This window comes from Coregonus clupeaformis, chromosome 31 (assembly GCF_020615455.1).
Source record: "Coregonus clupeaformis isolate EN_2021a chromosome 31, ASM2061545v1, whole genome shotgun sequence".
Classification (NCBI taxonomy): Eukaryota; Metazoa; Chordata; class Actinopteri; order Salmoniformes; family Salmonidae; genus Coregonus; species Coregonus clupeaformis.
Window position 1 is genome coordinate 2351046 of NC_059222.1, and position 20552 is coordinate 2371597.

The window sequence follows — 20552 nt, forward strand, 5'->3', positions numbered from 1 at the left end:
GTATAACTGTCTCCATCTCCTCCCTTCAATGTGCGCTCTCTCCTTAAAGGGATACTTCGGGATTTTGGTAATGAGGATGGATACTCGTGGATACCATTTTTTTGTCTCTGTGTCTAGTATGAAGGAAGTTAGAGGTAGTTTCATGAGCCAATGCTAACTAGCGTTAGTGCAATGACTGGAAGTCTATGGGTAACCCTAGTTAGCAATTGTGCTAGCGCTAGTTAGCAACTTCCTTCAAACTGCATGCAGAGACATAAAAATGGTATCCACAAGTTCATCTGACTCTGGGGAAGTAGATAAAGAGCATCATTGCCAAAATCCCAAAGTGTCCCTTTAAAAATGTGCTTCCTTTGATGCTGTAACATGGAACTGTACAAGCAATAATCTGACATTATTACAGTGAGCACATGATGAAAAAGAGCTAGCCTAGGCATTGTTTTGCATTGGATAAACAAACATTGGCTTTTTATTCACTTAAATTTTTTATCACTGAGGGACTTGCGTGATCTCGTCTGACCACACTCTGCTAGTAGCTGCTACTTCATGTACCTAATCCTGAAATAAATGAATGGAGGCTTGGATGCTTTAATGACCTGTCTCATTAACAGGCACGCTGCCTCCCAAAAACACAAAATGTGGCCAGGTTGTGTAACGTCCCATGTGTTCGGGGAACAGACTAGGTGCCGTCGGGTTCCCCAAAGAGAGTGTGTGTGTGTGTGTGTGTGACTGTGTCTGAAAGAGTGTGCGGAGCGGTCTCCAAAAAGTCTCAGTGTCACGCCCATACTCTGGGGACTCTTATTTGTTGAGTCAGGGTGTGTGTTTTCTATGTGGTGATTGTCTATATTGTAATTTCTAGTATTTGTATTTCTATGTTGGCCGGTGTGGTTCCCAATCAGAGGCAGCTGTCGCTCGTTGTCTCTGATTGGGGACCATACTTAGGCAACCTATTGGCACTAGTGGATTGTGGGATCTTGTTCCGTGTAGGTATGTTTTGTGTTCTACCTTGGACTTCACGTTTCGTTTGTTTATTGTTTTGTCGGTTGTTTATTCATTAAAATAAACATGTATGCATATCACGCTGCGCCTTGGTCCGTCCCGTCGATGAACGACCGTGACAGAAGATCCCACCAAACAAGGACCAAGCAGCGTGTCCAGGAGCAGACAGCCTGGACCTGGGAGGAGATCCTGGACGGTAAGGGATCCTGGACTTGGGAGGAGATTCAGGCCGGGATGGATCGCCGTCCTTGGGAGGAGACAGTGGAGGCGCGGTATAGAGAGGAGCAGCGGCAACGCAGAAGGCGCCGGCCGAGGAAGAAGCCAGAGAGACAGCCCCAATAAAAAAAATTGGGGGGGCTAAAAGGGTGGTTGGCGGAGCCTAGTGTTAGAGCAGAGCCAACTCCCCATACTCACGCGAGGAGGCGTGTGACTGGGCAGGCTCCGTGTTATGCGGAGCTACGTACTGTGTCGCCAGTGTGCCGGCACAGTCCTGTACGTCCTGTGCTAGCACCACGCACGTGCCGTGCGAAGATGGGCATCCAGCCAGGACGGGGTGTGCCGGCTCAACGCTCCTGGTCTCCAGTACGCCTCCTCGGTCCCGCATATCTGCGCCGGTTCTACGAGCTGTATCGCCAGTACGCGTGCACAGCCCAGTGCGTCCTGTGCCAGCGCCCCGCACGTGTAGTGCGAAAGTGGGTAGCCAGCCAGGACGGGTTGTGCCAGCTCTCCGCTCCAGACCTCCAGTCCGCCTTCGCAGTCCGGTCCGGCCCGTTCCTGCCCCTCGCACCAAGCCAGTGGTGCGCGTAGCCAGCCCGGCCCGGCCTGTTCCTGCCCCTCGCACCAAGGGAGTGGTGCGCGTCGCCAGCCCGCACCGGCCTGTTCCTGCTCCTCGCACCAAGCCAGTGGTGCGCGTCGCCAGCCCGGCCCGGCCTGTTCCTGCCCCTCGCACCAAGCCAGTGGTGCGCGTCGCCAGCCCGGTCCGGCCTGTTCCTGCCCCTCGCACCAAGCCAGTGGTGCGCGTCGCCAGCCCGGCCCGGCCTGTTCCTGCTCCTCGCACCAAGCCAGTGGTGCGTGTCGCCAGTCCGGCCCGGCCTGTTCCTGCTCCTCGCACCAAGCCAGTGGGGCATATTCCTAGTCCGGTTCGGCCCGTGCCTGCTCCTCGCACCAGACCAGTGGTGAGTGTGTCCAGTCCGGCACGGCCCGTGCCCGTTCCACCGGTGCCTGGTCCGGCACCAGTCAGCAGCTCCAGTCCGGAGCCAGAGCAGTCCGCTCCACCGGTGCCTGATCCAGCTCCGGTCAGCGGCTCCACTCCGGAGCCAGAGCAGTCCGCTCCAACGGGGTCCAGTCCAGATCCGGTCAGCGGCTCCACTCCGGAGCCAGAGCAGTCCGCTCCACCGGTGCCTAGTCCAGCTCTGGTCAGCGGCTCCAGTCCAGACCCAGACGTCAGCCCCTCTCCAGGTTCGGGGTCTCCCACACCAGGGTCCAGACAGGGCTTGGAGTATAGTGGGAGGAAGGAGAGGGGAAGCAGCGCGCCGAGGTCCAGACCAGACCAGGGGCACAACAGGGAGGCGGAGAATAGGTGGTGGTCACGCCCGGAGCCAGATCCGCCTCCGATGCGGAATGCCCACCCGGCCTCTACCCTGTTAAGTAAAGTCCGCACCTTTGGGGGGGTACTATCACGCCCTGACTCTGGGGACTCTTATTTGTTGAGTCAGGGTGTGTATTTTCTATGTGGTGATTGTCTATGTTGTAATTTCTAGTATTTGTATTTCTATGTTGGGCGGTGTGGTTCCCAATCAGAGGCAGCTGTCGCTCGTTGTCTCTGATTGGGGACCATACTTAGGCAGCCTATTGGCACTAGTGGGTTGTGGGATCTTGTTCTGTGTAGGTATGTTTTGTGTTCTACCTTGGACTTCACGTTTCGTTTGTTTATTGTTTTGTCGGTTGTTTATTCATTAAAATAAACATGTACGCATATCACGCTGCGCCTTGGTCCGTCCCGTTCATCAACGACCGTGACACTCAGATACAGACACATACAAAGGTTTCCGTATTTTGAACCATTTACATGACACTACAACATTCTATGGCAGCCATCTTAGCGCCACATTAACATTACATGGGGAATACTTAAATAATGCTATGTAACTGAATGTCTAATATACGCAACGCAGAGGACTAGTGGTCTAGAGGACTCGTGGTCAAGAGGACTAGAGGTCAAAAGGGAATTAACGATCAATGGAAATAGTTGTTTTGATTCATAACTACATTGGCAAGTTTTCATTGGTCCAAATGGTCTATACATTGAGCCTGAAACAGGATACTTGGGGGGTTGGCCATTGGCCCAATTTTATTGCAAGGAATTCTAATTGGTCAGCCACATGCTAAGCTTGAGGCTATAAACTACATCCTGTATCTTTGTTCAGTGGAGAAACATTGAGAACAGGGAAGAATGGACATCTACCATCTACTTCCCAGCATAACAACTATGATTTGTTCTCTTTGAATAAATAGATTTTTCTCCCCGTGATTTGCTTTGGGGTCTGTGTTATTGAATAATAACAACAACTGCTAACACAAAGTTCATTTGTTCAGTACACAATACAGTGCTGTTTTCTGAGAACATTCTCTAAATGTTGTGAATTTTTTTAACTAAATCTAAAGGTTATTTGAAAGTTTTTGAATAACTTCCTGTTTTGACCTCCAAGCACAGATGGAAATTCATTTTTTATTGTGACACGGCATCAGTGAGATTCGAACCTATGCTCTTTATCCACTGAATTAGTCCACTGTGCCATCAGGATGGAGCTAGCATGGCATGTTTTATTTTAAAGTCATACAAAGCTGTTCATAATTTCTTTGAGCTCAAAGAAATTCTACCAATACATTCTGTCTGATCCTAAACTTTGAGTACAAGTCTTAAGGCACAATTTAAACACTGCCCAGCTAGCACATAACGTTCTGAGGACCATATGTTTCTTAAAGCGTAGTTGTCCTATGGTTATTTTGCATACAACCTTCCCACAACATTCTGGGAATGGTGGAGAATAGTTGCTTGGCTTTGGAACATTCTCAGCATATTTAAGGAACTTTACAAAAAAAGATTATTTTCTTGTTATTTCATTACTTTAACAGAAAGTTTCCTAAAAGTTCAAACATGGTTACATTTAATTACATTTTTGGTAATGTTTTAGGAATGTTCTCCAACTGGTTTGACATTGGGAATGTTCTCAAATTATTCAGAGAATGTTAAGAAACAACATTCTTCTGTGGAAATTTCAGAAAACTTTAGGAACGTTCGGGGAACGTTCTAAGAATGTTATTTAAAAACATTTATTCCGTTCTCAGAACATCAAGAAAACTTTCAATAAAGACCACAAGAAAATATTAGTAACGTTCATAAAATGTTCTAAGAATGTTTTTTAAAAACATATACATTCCGTTCTCAGTGTCAACAAAATTGTGTTCAGGTGGGTTGGCCGCACCCACTAATTGGCCACACCTGATCTTAATGAGTACTTGTTCCTTTTAAATTGGGTCTGTTTGAATAGACTAAAATAAACAGCTTTGTATGAGTAAAAAAAAACAAAGCACTCTAGCTCCATCCTGGTGGCGCAGTGGACTAATTCCATAGATTGAGAAAAGAAGATCATAGGTTTGAATCTTACTGACGCCATACCACAATAAATAAATACATGTGTTTGCATGATTAATGACTAAGCAAAGGAATTTCCATGTGTCCTACTGTAATATATGCTTGGAGTTCAAAACAGTTAACCTAAGCTAGCAGTGTTATAAAAGTCTTATTGAAACATGTTCTCAAAACGTTATTTAATTAGCTACAAATAACCTATAACTTCCGTTCTCTGAATGTTAATAAAACCTCCCAGGAAAACTTGTAAAGAATGTCAAAAACGTTTTACATTTCACCAGTCAGGAAACTTACGGCTTCGTTCCCAGAACCAATGGGAAACCAAAAACGTACATTCCCACAGCACTAGCTGGGTACTTTCAGTTTTTCCGAACTCACTTCACTCAGTAAGATGGAGGCTTGTGCTGCTGGGCTGGCACATGCGCAGATCAAATACACCGCTGCAGTTGACAAAACCTAAGTCGGCTGACGTAGCCTTGCAAACCAATCCGCAGAATGTGACGACAGAACTGGAGCAAATCGTACAATCTGGCCAGGTTGATATCAAGATTTTAATATGGTCACATTGCACAGTGTGACATATAATAATAATTGCAAAAGACTGAATCTGACGTACAGTGTGGGAAGGCCTTAAGTAAAATAGTTACTGGGAGAGTGCAGTGCAACCTCCCATCCCAGGGCAACAGGATTTCTTGAGGCCCCAGAACAGCAGCGTCCAGCTTCCTACAGCGCTAGTAAAATAGCTATTTGGGACCATGTTTTTGACTTATCCAGATACCGTGATTTGATTGAATAGGGCCAAAAGTCATGGCGCATTTATGGGAAACTTACACCAACAAAATCATAAGAAAGCTTAGTAAATGTCTAAATACAGAAATACAGCTTCAGAGTATGGTAAGAGAGAGGAAAAGGGAGATATAGCCTTTCGCTGAAGACTACAACTACAGTAAGACCATAATTTCAACTTGTGTAAGATTTCAATACACAATTTGGGGGGTCTGGTAGCCAGTGCTCTTGTAGAAAAAGCAGCCTTCCTTTTAAGCAGTGTTTTAGTCTGGGAAGGATGTTTCTCAGGTGCCCTTTACAAGTTACACTCATGACATGGTTCTAGCCGTAACTCAGGAGCATGAAAATCAACCAAAGAAACATTTCAAATGAGCCTAGGTGATCTGTTTAGTTCAGAGAGCAGTTCTTATGTATGTCCACTGAGTATACAAAACATTAAGAACACCTGCTCTTTCCATGACATAGACTGACCAGGTGAATCCAGGTGAAAGCTATGATCCCTTATTGATTTCACTTGTTAAATCCACTTCAATCAGCGTAGATGAAGGGGAGGAGACAGGTTAAAGAAGGATTTTTAAGCCTCGAGACAATTGAGACATGGATTGTGTATGTGTGCCATTCAGAGGGTGAATGGGCAAGACAACAGGGAAGGTAGTAGGTGCCAGGCGCACCGGTTTGTTTCAAGAACTGCAACGCTGCTGGGGTTTTCACCCTCAACAGTTTCCTGTTTGTATCAAGAATGGTCCACCACCCAAAGGACATCCAGCCAATTTGACACAACTGTGGGAAGCACTGGAGTCAAAAATGTAGGCTGTTCTGAGGGGGGTGACAATGATAAATAACAAAAAACTGGTCCTAGAGTCTGGTTTAGTGGTAGTGCTGCAAACTCTTGGCCACATATTGCTCTGGTGACAGGGATTCTAATCATGTGTGCCCCTTTAAATATGTCTTCCTCTCTGTTATGTATTTTCCCTTTCTCCATTCTGTCTGAAAATAATAAGAAATACCAAAGGTGGTCAGAGATTCCAATAATAAAAAAATAAAAACATTCTCAGATACTGTCAAGGTTTACGAGGCTCCACGGCAACAAGTCAATGAACCACGCAGATCCCACAGAGCCAAAGCAGGCTCTGACATTCCTATAAATCTATCAGGAATGTCGAGGTTCAGACCCATCCATCCACATTGGATTCATAAGCGGAAAAAAGGAAGCATTGCCACTTGCCTCCCACAGAACCATTTGACAATAACTGATACTTATGTTTGAAATGCAATATTTTGACGTTCCTTTTGCATTGATCCCCATGCCCTGCTGTTCAGGAAAGAAAGGATGTGGGACATGCTGGAATGGCAGTGAGGTGCTTTCAGGTCAGGCTGTGTGAACCTAGCTAACGTCCCAGACTACAGCTAGGGCCAGAGCCAGAGCCAGATCCTGACCATGGTCAGGGCTAGCGGCAGGCTAGGGCCAGGACCATGGTCAGGGCTAGCGGCAGGCTAGGGCCAGGACCATGGTCAGGGCTAGCGGCAGGCTAGGGCCAGGACCATGGTCAGAGCTAGCGGCAGGCTAGGGCCAGGACCATGGTCAGGGCTAGCGGCAGGCTAGGGCCAGGACCATGGTCAGAGCTAGCGGCAGGCTAGGGCCAGGACCATGGTCAGGGCTAGCGGCAGGCTAGGGCCAGGACCATGGTCAGGGCTAGCGGCAGGCTAGGGCCAGGACCATGGTCAGGGCTAGCGGCAGGCTAGGGCCAGGACCATGGTCAGGGCTAGCGGCAGGCTAGGGCCAGGACCATGGTCAGGACCAAAGCCAGACTAAGGCCAGGAGCCCAGGGACAAGAAAAGGGACCAAACTTGAACCAGGGTCCAAACTAGACCAGAACAAGGGCTATAATCAAAAGAAAATGGATCAAGGCCTAGGCTACGACTAAAGCATTGGTCCGGTGCAGGGATTAGTCAGTCCACCACTGAAGATGTATCTCAACTCGCTGTAGAAATATGATGCCAGGGAGTGGTGCGGCCCAGCTGGGCTCCAGCATTCCCTTATGGAACAAGGGCAGGATTGATGGGCTTGTGCCCATCTGGAGGGCAGGCTGTGGGGAGTGAGAGGGATGAAAGGAGCTGTTGTCTGGGGGCTTAGTCCCCACTGATGGATGATAAAGAAAGCATAAAGACAGCGGGATGGAGTATTTCTCATGTATTGGCCATGTCCCTTCCGTCTTCAAGAGAGCAAGAGTTGCACCCCTCCTCAAAAAACCTACACTCGATCCCTCCGAAGTCAACAACTACAGACCAGTATCCCTTCTTTCTTTTCTCTCCAAAACTCTTGAGCGTGCTGTCTCTAGCCAACTCTCCTGCTATCTCTCTCAGAATGACATTCTTGATCCAAACCAGTCAGGTTTCAAGACTGGTCATTCAACTGAGACTGCTCTTCTCTGTGTCACGGAGCCTCTGCGCACTGCTAAAGCTAACTCTCTCTCCTCTGCTCTTATCTTCTCAGATAGAGTTCAATGTGTCAAATCGGAGGGCCTGTTGTCTGGACCTATGGCAGTCTCTATGGGGGTGCCACAGGGTTCAATTCTTGGGCCGACTCTTTTCTCTGTGTATATCAATGACGTCGCTCTTGCTGCTGGTGACTCTCAGATCCACCTCTACGCAGACGACACCATTTTGTATACATCTGGCCCTTCATTGGACACTGTGTTAACAAACCTCCAAACGAGCTTCAATGCCATACAACACTCCTTCAGTAGCCTCCAACTGCTCTTAAACACTAGTAAAACTAAATGCATGCTCTTCAACCGAACGCTGCTTGCACCCGCCCACCCGACTAGAATCACTACTCTCGACGGGTCTGACCTAGAGTATGTGGACAACTACAAATATCTAGGTGTCTGGTTAGACTGTAAACTCTCCTTCCAGACTCACATTAAGAATCTCCAATCCAAAGTTAAATCTAGAATCGGTTTCCTATTTCGCAACAAAGCCTCCTTCACTCATGCTGCCAAACATGCCCTCGTAAAACTGACTATCCTACCGATCCTTGACTTCGGCGATGTCATTTACAAAATAGCCTCCAACACTCTACTCAGCAAATTGGATGTAGTCTATCACAGTGCCATCCGTTTTGTCTCCAAAGCCCCATATACTACCCACCACTGTGACCTGTACGCTCTTGTTGGCTGGTCCTCACTACATATTCGGTCGCCAAACCCACTGGCTCCAGGCCATCTATAAATCACTGCTAGGCAAATCCCCGCCTTATCTTAGCTCATTGGTCACCATAGCAACACCCACCCGTAGTATGCGCTCCAGCAGGTATATCTCACTGGTCATCCCCAAAGCCAACACCTCCTTTGGCCGCCATTCCTTCCAGTTCTCTGCTGCCAATGACTGGAACAAATTGCAAAAATCTCTGAAGCTGGAAACACTTATCTCCCTCACTAACTTTAAGCATCAGTTGTCAGAGCACCTTACCGATCACTGCACCTGTACACAGCCCATCTGAAATTAGCCCGCCCAACTACCTCATCCCTATATTGTTATTTATTTTGCTCATTTGTACCCCAGTATCTCTATTTGCACATCATCTCTTGCACATCTATCGTTCCAGTGTTAATACTAATTGTAATTATTTTGCACTATAGCCTATTTATTGCCTTACCTCCATAACTTGCTACATTTGCACACACTGTATACATATTTATTTCTGTTGTATTTTTGACTTTGTTTTGTTTTACCCCATATGTAACTCTGTGTTGTTGTTTTTATCGCACTGCTTTGCTTTATCTTGGCCAGGTCGCAGTTGTAAATGAGAACTTGTTCTCAACTGGTTTACCTGGTTAAATAAAGGTGAAATAAAATAAAAAATCTAAAAAATCCTTCTAGACCTATCCGCTGCCTTTGATACTGTGAACCATCAGATCCTCCTCTCCACCCTCTCCGAGTTGGGCATCTCCGGCACTGCTCACTCTTGGATTGCGTCCTACCTGACAGGTCGCTCCTACCAGGTGGCGTGGCGAGATTCTGTCTCCGCACCAAGCGCTCTCACCACTGGTGTCCCCCAGGGCTCAGTTCTAGGCCCTCTCCTATTCTCTCTATACACCAAGTCACTCGGCTCTGTCATATCCTCACATGGTCTCTCCTATCATTGCTACGCAGATGACACACAATTCAAAAGAAGAAAAAAAAAAGTGGTTGTCCCACTGGCTATCATAAGTTGAATGCACCAATTTGTAAGTCGCTCTGGATAAGAGCGTCTGCTAAATGATGTAAATGTAAATGTAAATGTAATGTCATTGACAGAGTCGCACACACACGGTTGGACACACATATGCCTACACTAAGTTTCACACATCACATTTTCTCTCAATCAAAGATTGGTCTTTCTTCATTTAAACAAGGGGTGGGGCAATCATACCAAAATGGAAGACAGTGTTTAAGTTGATTAGCAGAACCTGGTTTATTACTGCTTGGCTAGAAGAAAAAGCCTGCACTCAACACAAAGGTCATTCCGAGGTAAGATTTTCCACCCGATTTGAAATCATACACCCAAAATAAATGGACTAAACCGAAGCGGAAAAAAGGAGGGAAATATAGCCTAAGACTAAGGCCCAAAGTATTTCGGGTACATATTTCTTTTTTACTGTGTCTACGTTCTGTAGACATGGAAGCCACAGTACATATGGAGACGTTTTGTTGTTGCCTTGTGGTCCAAGCAGCCTAACCATGTATAATGGTGCATGCAGTCTGACCATGTATAAATGTGACCATCTAAATATGTCTCTGGAGAAAAAGGAGTCAGTCACTCTATTTTGAGGGGCCGTAAGAGCTAGATGATGCGGTGGTCCGTACTGACGAGCTCGAATGGCTGTGGCGAGCTGCCACTGTTTACATAGCTAACGACAAGCTTTTAATCTTACATGTCATTGTGATTCACCTAGGCCCAGGAGGCAATACGGGAACAAAACACAGAGGCACGTAAGGCTTTTCTTTGTCTATAGACCCAAGAAGAGAGCATGAATTGGCGTGATGTCCCTCTGCCAATATTCAAGCAGGAAAGATTCTCCCCTGTCAAAATGAGTAACTACCTGTGGCCGGTGACCTGCCTAACTGAAGTACTTTTATTGAAAAGTGTCTCCAGCCCTGGATGTTGCTTTGTCTTTGTGTCCCGCAAAACATAATTAAGGAGATGCTAGCTAGATAATACAGTACTGATGGAAAAATTTAAGACCTGTATTTAAATCCATTGCATATAATAGTTTTCAGGATAGCGCTTCATGCGGGCCGAGCTCTTCCCGAATCCGGCAGAATCATATTACTCTGGGCTCCGGCTAATGGTACTCAGGCCGAGTCCACTTCAGCTTATCCAGCCCGATTAACTTTTTCTGGAGTAGGGCTATTTGAGACTTTTATTCAGCAGGTGATGAAATACCAATTTTAAAAAAAACTAAGAAATGTGATATATTTCACCTCCAAGTCATCAAATTTGCTAGGTCATTAAAAGCTCAAATTTGTGACAGTCTCTGCGGTCCTATAGCTATCAGAGATGGTCCCTAATTTAGAGAATCTCCGATGCTATAACTGCTTTTGCTTTTACTACAGGCTATGGCAGTGTTTTTTGTAGTTGCAGTCCCCCCAATTGAAAAGTGCACATTCACTTCCATAACATTTGTTCTAGGCTAACAGCATGTAAGAAAAACATGCACAATAATACAGAATACCCTTACAAAATTTCACTGCCGTTTAGGGCTGTCCCCAACAATAAAAAAATCTTGGTCGACCGAAAGTCGTCTGTTCTTCCGACCAATCGACTGCTCAAAAATAAATTAAGTGTATTTTTCAATATATATTTATATATATATATGTGTTTTAATAAAATCTACTATGTGCATTGAGCTTGTTTGATGCTTTAAGCTTACGGTGTGATGCCTCAAGAGGGCACCATAGATCTAGATAACCAGAAGAAAAAGAACTTAACCTGACCCAACTATTCTCCTCCCGCTCCTAATGGCAGATTCTGCCATTACTCTACTGAAGTTGCCGGTAATAGGCTACACGAGGAGTCAGCAACCTTTCTCATGTGGAATGCCAATTTATCTTACAATTTCTATCAATTTGCATGCCAGTTATGGTTTTCATATGCACATTTTCGTGAAACAGTTTCATTTAATTTATAATAACGTCTTCATATCTCAAAATCATTGTCATGTGGTTAATCAAAATTCTATCCAAATCTAAATGAAAATTATACAAACCTAAAAAGTAACTTATATTGCCATTGCCAACTATGTAAAAATCGCCTACATAAAGCCAACAAATAAAAACATTGCAGCCTGCAGGTAGAAAATATCCTGATAAATAAATAAATATCCTATATTGGATTGGCTACAAATGGCCTGTCTGCAACGAACCTGAAACATTGTATCAACTATTAACTTGGGTCAGGCCCAAAGCTTGCACTACTAGCGAACTTGCAACATTGTATAAAATATTCTGGGCCCTCAGTTCCCCGTGCCAGTAAGCTCAGGACAGACACAGCAGTAGGCTATTTGCGCAAGGGGATAAGAAGCAGTGCTTGACTTGGGCAGGAGCTCACCGGGGCTGAGTATCGGCACCTCAAATGTTCTACTGCTTGAGCTCCTGTTCCTCTTACAGAATATTAGCTCAAAAGTATTGTGGAGATCCTGCACCTAAATATAAACAGTACCAGCACCCAAAATGAGTACCGGAACCTATTTCAGTCCAAGTCAAGCACTGATAAGAAGCCTATTTTATGACGTTTCTACTGGATCAGAGCATTGCATTTTTCAATTTCATGCTGAGTGGTAATCGAAAGGGAGAGAGCTGGAAAGATATTGTAATTTTGTAATAGGAACTATTGTAATTCTCAATGGATGTAAAAACAGACTTTGTTTGCTTGCTGTTTGAGGTGAAGAAAACACTACTTTGAGAAGCGCCACAAGTCATTAGTGGTGGTGCGTTAAGCCAATCAGAAATACTATCAGATCCCCAAATGGGCACATTTATTTGCCTACATTTGCGTGCAGGCCAGGTAGCCTATAGGCCTACTTCTATGCATGTGCGTCCTTACTCAACATTGACAGAAGCGCTCCAAACAAAAGACAATGACTAAATTGACAGAACTCGCAAATGTAATGCAATAAACCAAAACTTGTTCCTCACAAGTGTGTGCACTCTGCAAACAATGTGTCCACTCCGACAATGAGAACAGGAAGACTGGAATAATAATATTGAATGCATTAAAAGAAATGACCATAACCAAAGTAACAAACATTGTAGATTAGAAATTATAGGAATTAACAGTAAATGTACTACTGGTGACATATGTAATGAGGAATTGATATACACTAACAATCAAACGCAAACAATTCACACAATGAAGTTATGAAACAATGAATTTGCACAAATTGGTGGGAGAGAGCGCATTCTGGAGAGAGTAGTGCATTGTGCATCTGGGCGCATGGTCAATCCGACATCTGCATTGGCCATGCAGCATTTACGGTGATATGGCCTCAGCAGAAGACCGGGCAAGAATGGCCTCAGCAGAAGTCAGGTAATTCAGTGCAGAGCTGTTTTCAAGGAAGTGAGTTTGTGTTTATACAGGATGTACCGCCCCCACCTACCGTCAACCAATCATGTCAATGCGGAGCTATACAGAGCCTCCACATTGTAAAAAAATGTGTGAGGCTGTGAGGCACATGGACGATGCGGTACAGAGCTCGATTTGGCCTCTGCATGCCTCTGGAGGCTCCGCAATTACGTCACCCTCCATATGGAGCCACCGACCACATTTTCCAATCAAGCATAAATTGGCTTTTAGTCTAGGCCTCCGCAATGGATTAGTTCACTGAGATGGGCGCAAATACTGCTTGACGAAAAAAATCTTGGTCGACCAACAGCCTAACAACCAAACAATCGACCAGTTGACTAATTGGGGTCAGCCCTACAGCCGTTAAAAAGCAGTAAAACTGCAGTACAATTAAATAACGGCTGTTTAATTAATTATATCTGGATTGCTTGCTGTGTGTGTTGGCTTTTTTTTATTTTGTCTGTGTTCTCTTATTGCACTGTTTATTGTGCTGCACATTTTCTTCTGTTCCACTGAATGCTGTTTTGATGTTCTATTATGACTAACTAAATTTGTTTTCAGAATTTAACAAATAACACTTAGGCCTTTGTCTTTTATTCCTGCAATCCACCAGGATTTACAAAACCCTATTTTTATCGCATTTATTTCCATCAATAATTAGTCCAAAATTATTGCACATGGATTTGACCCTGAAAATATGAATATTATATTTTTAAGCAATTAACATAATGCGTGCAGTAATTGTATTTTAATTTCAGTAGCTAAATAAGGAGGTAGGCATATCAGTTCCAGCTAAAGCGATGGAATATTTTTTGTTTTACTACCCCGTACAGTAGGTGGCGGCAGTACCATAAAACCTTAAAGAAGAGGAAGCAGAAGTTCCAGCTAAAACTTGGATTGGAATCTGTGCTTCACGAGCAGCAATAGATCTCTGCGCACAGGAAGCCTGTTCGAGCGCATCCTCAACATTCCATACGGTAGTAGCGACAGAGCGCCCGGTAAGCTACACAACAACACAGCTGGAAATGTACACAAAGATTTGCTAGCTAGCTACTGTAGTTAGGTAGCTAACTTAGTAGGCTAATTTCAGTTAGCTAGCTAGCTTATGTTAGCTCTCTGGCTAATCCTCCATGGACATGGTACATTAGATTTTTACCTGTTGTAGGAGTTGGTTGTAGCTAGCTAGCTAACATTTTGACATTTAGATTTCTGTTTAGTTAATGATAGTGAATGTGTGTGTCACGACTCCCTCCGAAGCTGCCACCTCTCCTTGTTCGGGCAGGCTTCGGCGTTCGTCGTCACCAGCCTTCTAGCCACTGCCGCTCCTCATCTCATCATTCCATTTGTTTTGTCTTGTTTATTACACACACCTGGTTCATATCCCCTCCTCAGTACCTGTATAAGTGTTCCCTATGCCCCCTTGTCTTTGTGTGTGATTGTTTATTGTGGAGGATAGTGAAACTCGGTGGAGCTCTGTTTATTTTGTATCGCCTTTTTTGCGCACTGAAGTGGTTTTGACGCATTACTGCGTAACTCTGTACTTGCGGAATAAAGCCTGTTATTCTGTGATTTACCCTCCTGCGCCTGACTCCTTCGACATCACCTCATCACAGTGATGATTATGATCACAATAAAAGTTTGTCATCATGTCAACATTGTGTGTGTGAGAGAGAGATTGTACATTAATACACAAAACATTGATTGTTTGTGTGTGTAAGCCATGAAGCTAGGCTAATTCTTGAAACTTGTACCCCCAATATGGATGTAAAGATTTTCTTGATTCATCAGCGATCCTATATTTGTGTATTTTGTATTTGACAACACCATACATTTTGCCTATCCCTGCTCCCCCTCAACACGCATGTATGAAATTCTTGATAATGTACAGTACCAGTCAAAAGTTTGGACACACCTACTCATTCAAGGGTTTTCTTTATTTTTACTATTTTCTACATTGTAGACTAATAGTGAAGACATCAAAGCTATGAAATAACACATATGGAATCATGTAGTAACCAACAAAGTGTTAAACAAATAAAAATATATTTTGCCACCCTTTGCCTTGATGACAGCTTTGCACACTCTTGGCATTCTCTCAACCAGCTTCACCTGGAATGCTTTTCCAACAGTCTTGAAGGAGTTCCCACATATGCTGAGCACTTGTTGGCTGCTTTTCCTTCACTCTGCCGTCCGACTCATCCCAAACGATCTCAATTTGGTTGAGGTCGGGGGATTGTGGAGGCCAGGTCATCTGATGCAGCACTCCATCACTCTTCTTCTTGGTAAAATAGCCCTTACACAACCTGGAGGTGTGTTGGGTCACTATTCAGAAAATAGTAAAAATTAAGAAAAACCCTGGAATGAGTAGGTGTGTCCAAACTATTGACTGGTACTGTATGTGATATTAACAGAGAGGGGTATATTTTCTGGGTGATTGTAAATATTGACTGGCTTTCATCAAGCTGCCCACTCAAGTAAAAGCTTCAAACTGTAACCAGTGCCTGCAACCTAGTTCAGGTTATCAGTCAACCAACAAGGTAGTTACAAACAGCACAGGAATGAAATCATCAACATGTATTGATCACATCTTTACTAATGCTGCAGAAATGTGCTTTAAAGCAGTATCCAAATCCATTGGATGTAGTGATCACAATAAGCCATATCTATGAAATCCAAAGTTCCAAAGGCTGGGCTTAATATAGTGTATAAGAGGTCATACAATAAGTTTTGTAGTGATTCCTACGTTGTTGATGTAAATAATATGTGTTGGTCTGTGGTGTGTAATGAGGAGCAATCAGACACTGCACTTGACACATTTATGAAATTGCTTATTCCAGTTAGTAATGAGCATGCACCCATTAAGAAAATGACAAAAAACGGTTAAATCCCTGTGGTTTGATGAGGAATTGAAAAATGGTATAGTTGAGAGGATTGAGGCAAAAGGAATGGCAAACAAGTCAGATTGAAAAACGTTCTGCAAATTGACAAATCATGTGACTAAATTGAATAAAAAGAAGAAGAAACTATACTATGAAACAAAGATAAATGATATAAAGAATGATAGTAAAAAGCTTTGGAGCGCCTCAAAAAAAAAATTGGCCAAAAAGGGTAACGTAGCTCCATCATTCATTGAGCGGCAGGTAGCTTAGTGGTTAAGAGCATTGTGCCAGTAATCGAAAGGTCGCTGGTTCTAATCCCCGAGCCAACTAGGTGAGAAATCTGTCGATGTGCCCTTGAGCAAGGCACTTAACCCTAATTGCTCTGGATAAGAGCGTCTGCTAAATGACTATATATATATATATATATATTGAATCAGATGGCTCATTCATCACAAAACCCACTGATATTGCCAATTACTTTAATATTTTTTTTATTGGCAAGATTAGCAAACTTAGGCATTTCATGCCAGCAACAAACACTGACACTACACAACCAAGTATAACTGATAAAATTATGAAAGACAAGCATTGTAATTTTGAATTCTGTAAAGTGAGCGTGGAAGAGGTGAAAAAATCATTGTTGTCTATCAACAATGACAAGCCACTGGGGTCTGACAACTTGGATGGAAAATTACTGAGGATAATAGCGGACTGTATTGCCACTCCTATTTGCCATATCTTCGATCTAAGCCTACTAGAAAGTGTGTGCCCTCAGGCCTGGAGGGAAGCAAAAGTAATTCCGCTACCCAAGAATAGTAAAGCCCCCTTTACTGGCTCAAATAGCCAATCAATCAGCCTGTTACCAACCCTTGATAAACTTTTGGAAAAGATTGTTTGACCAGATACAATGCTATTTTACTGTAAACAAATTGACAACAGACTTTCAGCATGCTTATAGGGAAGGACATTCAACAAGCACGGCACTTACACAAATGACTGATAATTGGCTGAGAAATTGATGATATAAATATTGTGGGAGCTGTTTTGTTAGACTTCAGTGCGGCTTTTGACATTATCGATCATTGTCTGCTGATGGAAAAACGTATGTGTTATGGCTTTACACCCCCTGCTATATTGTGGATAAAGAGTTACCTGTCTAACAGAACACAGAGGGTGTTCTTTAATGGAAGCCTCTCCAACATAATCCAGGTAGAATCAGGAATTCCCCAGGGCAGCTGTCTAGGCCCCTTTGAGTAAAGCCAGTGTGTCTATGTGTGTGGATGACTCAAAAGGTATACACGTCAGCTACTACAGCGAGTGAAATCACTGCAACACTTAACAAAGAGCTGCACTTAGTTTCAGAATGGGTGGCAAGGAATAAGTTAGTCCTACATATTTCAAAAACTAAAAGCATTGGGACAAATCATTCACTAAATCCTAAACCTCAACTAAATATTGTAATAAATAATGTGGACATTGAGCAAGTTAAGGTGAATAAACTGCTTGGAGTAACCCTGGATTGTAAACTGTCATGGTCAAAACATGTTGATACAACAGTAGCTAAGATGGGGAGAAGTCTGTCCATAATAAAGCACTGCTCTGCCTTTTTAACAACACTATCAACAAGGCAGGTCCTACAGGCCCTAGTTTTGTCACACCTGGACTGCTGTTCAGTCGTGTGGTCAGGTGCCACAAAGAGGGACCTCTGAAAATTACAATTGGCTCAGAACAGGGCAGCACGGCTGGCCCTTAAATGTACACGGAGAGCTAACATTAATAATATTCATGTAAATCTCTCACGGCTCAAAGTGGAGGAGAGACTTCATCACTATTTGTTTTTGTAAGAAGTGTTGACATGCTGAATGCACTGAGGTGTCTGTTTAAACTACTAGCACACAGCTCGGACACCCATGCATACCCCACAAGACATGCCACCAAAGGTCTCTTCACAATCCACAAGTCAATAACAGACTATGGGAGGCGCACAGTACTACATAGAGCCATGGCTACATGGAAGTCTATTCCACATCAGGTAACTGATGAAAGCAGTAGAATCAGATGTAGCTGCTGCCTTGGGGATCCTTAATAAATACAATACAAATATACATTCTAACGTTACACCTCTCACATGCCCTTTTCAATTATTGATTCTGTTTTTGCAGGAATATTCTAGCTTGGATAGAAGAATGGAGGACAGAACAAAGGGAAGGAGTACAGAAGTTATCCAGCCTGCTGACTAAGAAATGTAAATAGCCTATGTTTTGCTGTCTATCTCTTTCTCTCTCCATCTGTCTGCCTGACTGCCAGATTTCTGAGGGGCAACATAGTCAATGTACTTGCTAGGTTAAGTCTAACTTAGTGAAGACTTTAGGAAATGGTTAATCATGATTCGTCTCTGTCTTTACAGTTCCTGAAACATGTCAACGACCTGATGCATGGCCTCTACAGCAGTGCTTGGCCACCCACTCAGTTACCAGTGACCTATTCTGCCACATCCCAGGGAAAGGAGAGAGCAGAACCACCTCTCCTTAAATACATACTAATTGACAGTACGTTTTGTGCAAAATGGTGATGTTCGATACTCTGATCTTCAATGTGTATTGATTCCTACTAGCCAGCTTTTAAAGAGCTAGGTTTGTACTAGCTATGCTGATGATCATTAACGTTTTTTCTCTGCATCAGGTCTCACTGAGACTGTATTCCCCAAGAGACATGCTATTCAGCTGCCCATGATTGTCTGATCTTACACTCTTAGAAAAAAAAGTGGTATCTAGAACCTAAAAGGGTTCATCGGCTGTCCCCATAGGAGAACCCTTTGAAGAACCCTTTTTGGTTCCGTAGAACCCTTTGGTTCCAGGTAGAACTATTTTGGGTTCCATGTAGAACCCTTTCCACAGAGGGTCCTACATGGAACCCAAAACAGTTCTACATGGAACCCAAAAGGGTTCTACCTGAAACCAAAATGGGTTCTCTTATGGGGACAGCCGAAGAACCCTTTTGGAACCCTTTTTTCTAAGAGTGTAGTGTAAGTAGATCCAATTGAAATAGCACCGCTTCTAATAATACGTTTGTAAAGCAAATATACAGTGGGGAAAAAAAGTATTTAGTCAGCCACCAATTGTGCAAGTTCTCCCACTTAAAAATATGAGAGAGGCCTGTAATTTTCATCATAGGTACACGTCAACTATGACAGAGAAAATGAGGAAAAAAAATACAGAAAATCACATTGTAGGATTTTTTATGAATTTATTTGCAAATTATGGTGGAAAATAAGTATTTGGTCAATAACAAAAGTTTCTCAATACTTTGTTATATACCCTTTGTTGGCAATGACACAGGTCAAACGTTTTCTGTAAGTCTTCACAAGGTTTTCACACACTGTTGCTGGTATTTTGGCCCATTCCTCCATGCAGATCTCCTCTAGAGCAGTGATGTTTTGGGGCTGTCGCTGGGCAATACGGACTTTCAACTCCCGCCAAAGATTTTCTATGGGGTTGAGATCTGGAGACTGGCTAAGCCACTCCAGGACCTTGAAATGCTTCTTACGAAGCCACTCCTTCGTTGCCCGGGCGGTGTGTTTGGGATCATTGTCATGCTGAAAGACCCAGCCACGTTTCATCTTCAATGCCCTTGCTGATGGAAGGAGGTTTTCACTCAAAATCTCATGATACATGGCCCCATTCATTCTTTCCTTTACACGGATCAGTCGTCCTGGTCCCTTTGCAGAAAAACAGCCCCAAAGCATGATGTTTCCACCCCCATGCTTCACAGTAGGTATGGTGTTCTTTGGATGCAACTCAGCATTCTTTGTCCTCCAAACACGACGAGTTGAGTTTTTACCCAAAAATTATATTTTGGTTTCATCTGACATTCTCCCAATCCTCTTCTGGATCATCCAAATGCACTCTAGCAAACTTCAGACGGGCCTGGACATGTACTGGCTTAAGCAGGGGGACACGTCTGGTACTGCAGGATTTGAGTCCCTGGCAGCGTAGTGTGTTACTGATGGTAGGCTTTGTTACTTTGGTCCCAGCTCTCTGCAGGTCATTCACTAGGTCCCCCCGTCTGGTTCTGGGATTTTTGCTCACCGTTCTTGTGATCATTTTGACCCCACAGGGTGAGATCTTGCGTGGAGCCCCAGATCGAGGGAGATTATCAGTGGTCTTGTATGTCTTCCATTTCCTAATAATTGCTCCCACAGTTGATTTCTTCAAACCAAGCTGCTTACCTATTGCAGATTCAGTCTTCCCAGCCTGGTGCAGGTCTACAATTTTGTTTCTGGTGTCCTTTGACAGCTCTTTGGTCTTGGCCATAGTGGATTTTGGAGTGTGACTGTTTGAGGTTGTGAACAGGTGTCTTTTATACTGATAACAAGTTCAAACAGGTGCCATTAATACAGGTAACGAGTGGAGGACAGAGGAGCCTCTTAAAGAAGAAGTTACAGGTCTGTGAGAGCCAGAAATCTTGCTTGTTTGTAGGTGACCAAATACTTATTTTCCACCATAATTTGCAAATAAATTCATTAAAAATCCTACAATGTGATTTTCTGGATTTTTTTTTCTCATTTTGTCTGTCATAGTTGACGTGTACCTATGATGAAAATTACAGGCCTCTCTCATCTTTTTAAGTGGGA

General features: G+C 43.8%; 1 protein-coding gene and 1 long non-coding RNA gene across 2 annotated transcripts in view; one reads left to right on the forward strand and one right to left on the reverse strand.

The window, feature by feature from the left end:
- The window catches only part of LOC121547182 (gap junction gamma-1 protein-like), a 42799-nt gene that overhangs the window by 19266 nt on the left and 2981 nt on the right, over window positions 1–20552 (reverse strand). The window lies entirely within an intron of this gene.
- LOC121547183 lies at window positions 13968–18623 on the forward strand. The gene is made up of 3 exons (XR_005996499.2): window positions 13968–14038; window positions 18082–18164; window positions 18327–18623. It is a non-coding gene; the product is annotated as an uncharacterized LOC121547183 (long non-coding RNA).